The sequence below is a fragment of the Nicotiana tomentosiformis genome, chromosome 4 (assembly GCF_000390325.3).
Source record: "Nicotiana tomentosiformis chromosome 4, ASM39032v3, whole genome shotgun sequence".
NCBI lineage: Eukaryota > Viridiplantae > Streptophyta > Magnoliopsida > Solanales > Solanaceae > Nicotiana > Nicotiana tomentosiformis.
The window spans coordinates 95,509,558-95,516,946 of record NC_090815.1 but is presented as its reverse complement, the minus strand read 5'-3'; the positions used below and the strand labels follow the sequence as shown (position 1 = coordinate 95,516,946).

Sequence of the window (7,389 nt, the reverse complement as noted above, 5' to 3'; positions counted from 1 at the left end):
GCTGGAATCTTCCTACTCTTGTTAGTTGGGACAGAGCATCCTATCTTGTTGATTCTCCTTTCCCACCGCCTCGAGCTCTCGCTTTCAGGGTGGATACGCAAGAAATTCACTATGAAAATTGACATGACACAATCCCTGAAAACAAAGAAATATAAACAAGGCTTCAAAGGGATAACTAGGGTTGACCAGTGTTTGGGTAGCGAGAATGATAGCCTTTCGTCATCCCAACCTGAGAATGCTAAATATAAGAATGCCCCAACAGAGCCATGTCAGACATAGTATCTCTTGACCGCATCTGCGTTGACGGATATATCAGTCACCTTTCCTTCTATATCTGCCAAGTGTAGAGCTCCTTTTGACAATACTTTCTTGACGAGGTAAGGACCTTGCCAATTCGGGGCGAACTTTCCTTTTGCTTCTTCCTGGTGCGGAAAGATACGTTTCAAAACAAGTTGTCCTACCTCGAATTTTCTTGGGCGCACTTTCTTATTGTAAGTGCGTGCCATTCTTTGTTGGTATAACTGACCAAAACAAACTGCCGCCAAACGCTTTTCATCAATCAAATTCAACTGTTCCAATCGGGACTTCACCCATTCAGTGTCCTCAATCCCTGCTTCAACAATGATTCGGAGATACGGAATCTCAATTTCAGCAGGTATGACCGCTTCAGTTCCATAAACCAATAAGTAGGGTGTTGTGCCAACTGATGTACGGACAGTTATCCGGTATCCTAAAAGAGTAAAAGGTAGTTTCTCGTGCCATTGTCTAGACCTTTGGATCATCTTCCTAAGAATCTTCTTGATGTTCTTATTCGCAGCTTCAACAGCTCCATTAGCTTTGGGACGGTAAGGAGTAGAATTGCGATGCTCAATTTTAAATTGTTCACATACCTCCTTCATCAGATGACTATTCAAATTAGCAGCATTATCTGTAATAATGGTTTTTGGAATACCAAAACGACAGATGATGTTGGAGTGAACAAAGTTTACTACTGCTTTCTTAGTAACTGCTTTCAATGTAATAGCTTCCACCCATTTCGTGAAGTAATCAATTGCAACCAAGATGAATCTGTGCCCATTTGAAGCTTTTGGCTCGATTGGGCCAATGACGTCCATTCCCCAAGCAACAAAAGGCCAAGGGGCCGACATGGGATACAACTCTGAAGGAGGTGAGTGAATCAAATCACTGTGAATCTGACACTGGTGGCACTTGCGAACAAAACGAAAGCAATCTCGTTCCATAGTAAGCCAATAATATCCTGCCCGAAGGATTTTCTTTGCTAGAACATATCCATTCATGTGCGGACCACAAACTCCTGAATGCACCTCATTCATAATCATTTCAGCTTTTTTGGCATCCACACATCTCAACAAATTCAAATCCGGAGTTCTTTTGTATAGGATTTCCCCACTCAAAAAGAAACCATTAGAGAGTCGCCTAACAGTTCTCTTTTGATCCCTATTAGCATGTTCCGGATATTCTCTTGTTTTCAAAAACTGTTTAATATCACGATACCATGGTTCACCATCTGGTTCTGCTTCAATTGTATTGCAATAACCATGTTGATCCCGAATTTGAATTTCTAATGGGTCAATGTGAGTATTACCCGGATATGGAAGCATTGAGGCCAGGGTGGCCAAGGCATCAGCTAATTCATTGTGAAACCTGGGAATGTACCTGAATTCGATGGACTTGAACCTTTTGCTAAGATCCTCCACACATTGTCTATATGGAATGAGCTTGATGTCTCGAGTCTCCCAATCACCTTGAGCCTGCCGAATAAGCAAATCTGAATCTCCCATCACCAACAATTCATTGCACATTTAGGTTTATTGCCATGTTCAGACCCATGATGCAAGCTTCATATTCTGCTGTGTTGTTTGTACAGAAAAAACGAAGTCGCGCCGTGGCAGGGTAATGTTGCCCAGTAGGTGATACCAGAATTGTCCCAATCCCTACGCCTTTGATGTTGACAGCCCCATCAAAGTATAGTTTCCAAATTTGACTGTCATCTTGGACTACTTCTTCAACTAAATTAACCTCTTCATCTGGGAAATATGTGTTCAAAGACTCATACTCATCATCAACCGGGTTTTCTGCCAGATGATCAGCCAAAGCTTATGCCTTCATGGCAGTGCGAGTGACATAAAAAATATCAAACTCTGTGAGCAAGATTTGCCATTTTGCTAATTTGCCAGTTGGCATCGGCTTCTGAAAGATGTACTTCAGGGGATCCATTCGGGATATGAGGTAAGTTGTATAGGCCAAAAGATAATGCCTAAGCTTCTGGGCGACCCAGGTTAAAGCGCAACATGTTCTTTCCAAAAGAGTGTATTTGGCCTCATAAGTGGTGAACTTTTTGCTCAAATAATATATTGCTTGTTCTCTTTTGCCTGTGACATCATGTTGACCCAGAACACAACCAAAGGAACTATCCGTTACTGACAGATATAAAAACAGAGGCCTACTAGGTTCCGGCGGGACCAAAACATGGGGATTTGACAAATATTCCTTGATCTTATCAAAAGCTTCTTGGCACTCATCTGTCCACTTGATAGCGGCGTTCTTTTTTAACAACTTAAAAATAGGCTCACATGTGGTTGTAAGCTGCGCGATGAACCTGCTGATGTAATTCAACCTCCCGAGTAAACTCATGACTTCTGTTTTGTTCTTCGGGGGAGGCAGCTCTCGAATGGTCTTTATCTTGGAGGGATCTAACTCAATGCCTCTTCGACTAACTATAAAACCCAAAAGCTTCCCAGAAGGAACTCCAAATGCACATTTGGCTGGATTGAGTTTGAGATTATACCTTCGTAGCCTTTCAAAGAACTTTTTCAAGTCTTGCACATGGTCAGCTTATGTTCTTGACTTAATGATCACATCATCAACATACACTTCAATCTTTTTGTGCATCATGTCATGGAATATGGTAGTCATGGCTCTCATGTAAGTTGCCCCTGCATTCTTCAAACCGAATGGCATGACCCTATAACAATAAGTTCCCCATGGAGTTGTGAAGGCGGTCTTTTTTGCATCTTCTTCATCCATCAGAATTTGGTGATATCCGGCATAACAATCCACAAAAGATTAGATTTCATGTTTAGCACAATTATCAACAAGGATATGAATGTTGGGTAAGGGAAAGTTGTCCTTTGGACTTGCTTTGTTTAAATCCCTATAGTCAACACAAACTCTGATTTTCCCATCCTTCTTTGGCACTGGCACAACATTTGCTAACCATGTAGTGTATCGGACGACCCTGATCACATTTGCACTTAGTTGCTTCGTGATTTCTTCTTTAATCTTATCACTCATGTCTGTCTTAAACTTCCTTTGTTTTTGCTGGATTGGTGGAAAATTAGAATGTGTGGGAAGCTTATGGACCACTAGATCGGCACTCAAACCCGGCATGTCATCATACGACCAAGCAAATACATCTCTGTACTCGAACAAAACTTGAATTATGGCATCTCTCGTCTTTTGTTCAGTATGAATGCTTATTTTTGTTTCTCTGGTTTCTTCAGGACTTCCCAGGTTAATTGCCTCAGTTTCATTTAAGTTAGGCTTAGGCTTATTCTCAAATTGATCCAATTCCCTTTTTATTTCTCTAAAGCCTCATCTTCGTCATACTCAACTTCTTGATTCATTATTTCGAGATTAAACAGCTTTTTAAGATCTGGGCATGAATTCCGCGTGCATGTCATGTATTTAAAGCCAGCATTATCGAAACTGAAAATGATAAGAAATTAACAAAAATTAGGGAAATAAAAAGATAGAATTTTACTACGAAAATGGAACTTCATTTCATTGAATTTGAAAGGATAGAAGGGTTAACATCACAACAAAGCAATTAAACTAAAATATCTGGATTACAACCCTTAAAATAATCCAAATACAGAAAAAACAACAAAACAGGCTACCCGGACTCCTTCCTGATGGGAAGAGGAGTTGCTTCCCAGTTGCTGAGTGAAGTATCTGGACCAATCAGTTGAACACTTGCACGGCTAGGGCCCTCCCCAACTTGAACCATATTGATCTCATAGAACATCTCCTTGAGACCCTGGCAAACTCCGTCAATGTCATCCTGAGTAGAAGGATTTTGGACTTCTTCAAATTGTGGCTTGACAAAAGAGTAGGCAATGTGAGGGATTGGTTTGGACAGATTCCAACCATTCTTTTTGCGGGCCTTGGCTCTGTCTATGTCAGCTGATGTTGGTTTAAAGCCCAAGCCAAAGGTATTTTTCTTCAAAAATGGAGCAATGGGGTTCACAATTCCTTGTAGAGAGGATCCCAATCCTTTTCCTGGTTCATAGCCGTTCCTCAACATCAGCGAAGCTACCATCATAGATGTGGCTGAAAGACGAGAATGCAGAATTAGTTTTCCTTCTTCCACTTGATCTACCTCAATCACCTCAAATGCTTGATATATGATAGATTCACATCCTTCCTTGGCCTCGATATATGGAATGGACGGGTCTTTATAGACGGATGAGTCGTCCTCCCCATGAACAATAATTTCTTGCCTATCACACTCGAATTTGACCATTTGATGTAGGGTGGATGGTACAGCTCTGGCCATATGGATCCACGGCCTTCCCAAGAGAAAATTATATGAAGTTTCCATATCTAACACTTGAAAGACAATGTTAAAATCAACTGGGCCGATTGTCATGGTGAGTTTGATTTCCCCAATAGTGTCTCTTTTTGAACCATCAAAAGCTCTGATGCTGACATTACTGGTTCGAATTCTGTTAGTGTCGATGTTCAGCTGTTGTAGAGTAGAAAGAGGACACACATCTACACTTGAGCCTCCGTCAATCATGACTCTTTTTACGTAGTGCCCTTCACATTTGACCATAAGATGCAAAGCTCTATTGTGGCCAGCCCCTTCCTCAGGCAAATCATCATCGCTGAAAGTAATTCTATTTACTTCAAAGAATCTTTCAGCCATTTTTTCTAGCTGATTCACCGTTGTCTTTTCTGAGACATATGCCTCGTTCAAAGTTTTGATCAACACACGACGATGCTCTTCTGAATGCAAAAGCAGAGATAACAAAGATATCTGAGCAGGAGTTTTCCTTAGTTGGTCAATGATTGAGTAGTCTTGCAATTTCATCTTATTAAGGAATTCCTCCGCCTCTTTTTCTGCAACGGGTTCTTTCACTGGCAAGTGACTTTCCCTGGCTTGCTTAGCTTTTCTCAATTCCTCTGGTGAATAACACCTTCCAGAGCGGGTCAAGCCCCCCATTTCACCTGTTTCTTCAACTATCTCTTTTCCTTTGTATGTCATGACAGTCTTGTTATAATTCCAGGGAAAAGCTTTTGTGTTTGTCACTAGGAGTTGGGCAACAGGTCGGATCACGACTGGCTCTGTTATATTCCTCAAACCATTATTCGGAATGATCTTTTGAATGCCTCCGGGGATGTAAAGTTTTGGCCCACCCAATTGAACCTCAACCTTTTTTGTGCTTCCAGGAACATAGAGAATCGTTTTTTCAGAACATGCCAAGTTCAAACTAGAATTCGCACCTTTCACCATCAATGGTGCCAATTGCAGCAGGCTCACTATCACTTTTGGTTCTGGCCCTATGGTTCTAACAACCATCTCTGTCTTGCCAGACTGCTTATAATCCCGATCATCACAAATCATCCCAATAAAATGTGTATTATCATGAGTTGGGAGCGGATTGTTTGTGATATTAGGAGTATCCTCATTGTTTGTTACCACAATTGCCTTTGCTTCAATCAAATTTTCAATGGCTTTCTTTAATGTCCAACAGTTTTCAGTACTATGCCCTTGGGTGTTAGAGTGATACTCACATCTTGCATTTGAGTCAAAACCTTTTGAATTTGGATTCACATAACGCGGCATAATAGGTTCAATCAACTTCAACTGCATCAACTTTCGAAATAGGCTTGTATACGATTCTCCAATTGGGGTGAACTCTTTCTTTGGCTCCTGTTCTCTCACATATTCTTGTCGGGGACGAGGATTATATGGTGCCTGAAAATTCGGCCGGAGTTGACGGGAGCCTTGTGGAATCGGTGCCCGCCATTGTTGGTGATTAGGAGGCCTAGCATAAGCCTGAGCATTAAACACTGTGTATTGTTGCAGGGGAACTGAGTATCGGGGACCTTGAGGCGGATAATAATGTTGAAGAGAATTGGATAGTCCTTGTTGAAATTGCACGTAAGAAGGAGCTATTCCTCTTTGAACTCCCCCGAACCCAGATGCCATCATGGATCCTTCCTCCTTCTTTTTCCGATTTCCGAAATTGCCTGACCCGCTTTGAATTGCTTGTGTGGTTGCCTTAAGGGCTGCCTGACTCACAATTTTGCCTGACTTCATGCTATTCTCAACTATTTCATCAATCTTAATCGCCTCAACAAAAGGTTTACCGATGGCGGCCAACATGTAATGGAGGTAATCTGGATCCTGAGCTTGGAGAAAATAGTCAATCATTTCTGCCTCTTTCATTGGTGGTTTGACCCTAGCAGCCTGCTCTCTCCACTTGATTGCATATTCTCTGAAGCTTTTCTGTTGGTTTCTTCTTTATGTTGACGAGAGAGGAGCGGTCTGGCACTATATCAATATTGTACTGAAACTGTTGGACAAAATCTTGAGCCATGTCATTCCAAACGTGCCAGTGAGAGATGTCTTGATCTATGAACCACTCTGAAGCAATTCCTGTCAAACTTTCCCCAAAATAAGCCATGAGCAATTCTTCTTTGCCTCCCGCTCCCCTTAGTTGGTTACAATATCTCTTCAAATGGGCAACGGGATCACCATGCCCATCATACTTGTCAAACTTGGGGGTCTTGAAGCCGGGTGGCAAATGAACATGGGGAAACATGCATAGATCGTTAAACGAAACACTCTTGTGGCCCCCCAAACCCTGTATGTTTCTCATGGTTTGTTCCAAGCTCTTCATTTTTCTGGTCATTTCCTCTTGTTCCATATTCTTTTCGGGCTTTTCGATCTCAATTGGGAACACGTTATGAGGAGTGTGCTTGTATGAATCTGGAACCTTTAAAGTCAGTTCTGGAGAGTAATGTTGGGCATCATGAGCATCCAGCTATGGATCATTATTGGACTTTTGAGCAAGAGCCGGTTGAGGGACAGTGAAAGTATGGACAATGGGTATAGTAGGTGGGTTATTTCTGAGGGGTGCGATTGGAGGACGTGGAATGGAGGTACTGGGGATAGTGGGAAGGTTACAGCTCGGACTGAATCCAGGTTGGTACAATGGGTTACTTGTTATGGAGATAGGCACTTGAGTGGCAACTGACACATTATGAAGATTGTCCGAAGGCCCTATGGGTAGTGAGGGCGGTGCTTGTCCATTCACCCAGGCTTGGTACATCTCTGCCAATTGTTGCTTCAACACT

The 7,389-nt window shown here is 42.0% G+C and overlaps 1 pseudogene; it reads right to left on the bottom strand.

The window, feature by feature from the left end:
- Positions 1-269: 269 nt before the first annotated feature.
- Positions 270-6,329, bottom strand: LOC138910664 (uncharacterized; annotated as a pseudogene).
- Positions 6,330-7,389: the final 1,060 nt, after the last annotated feature.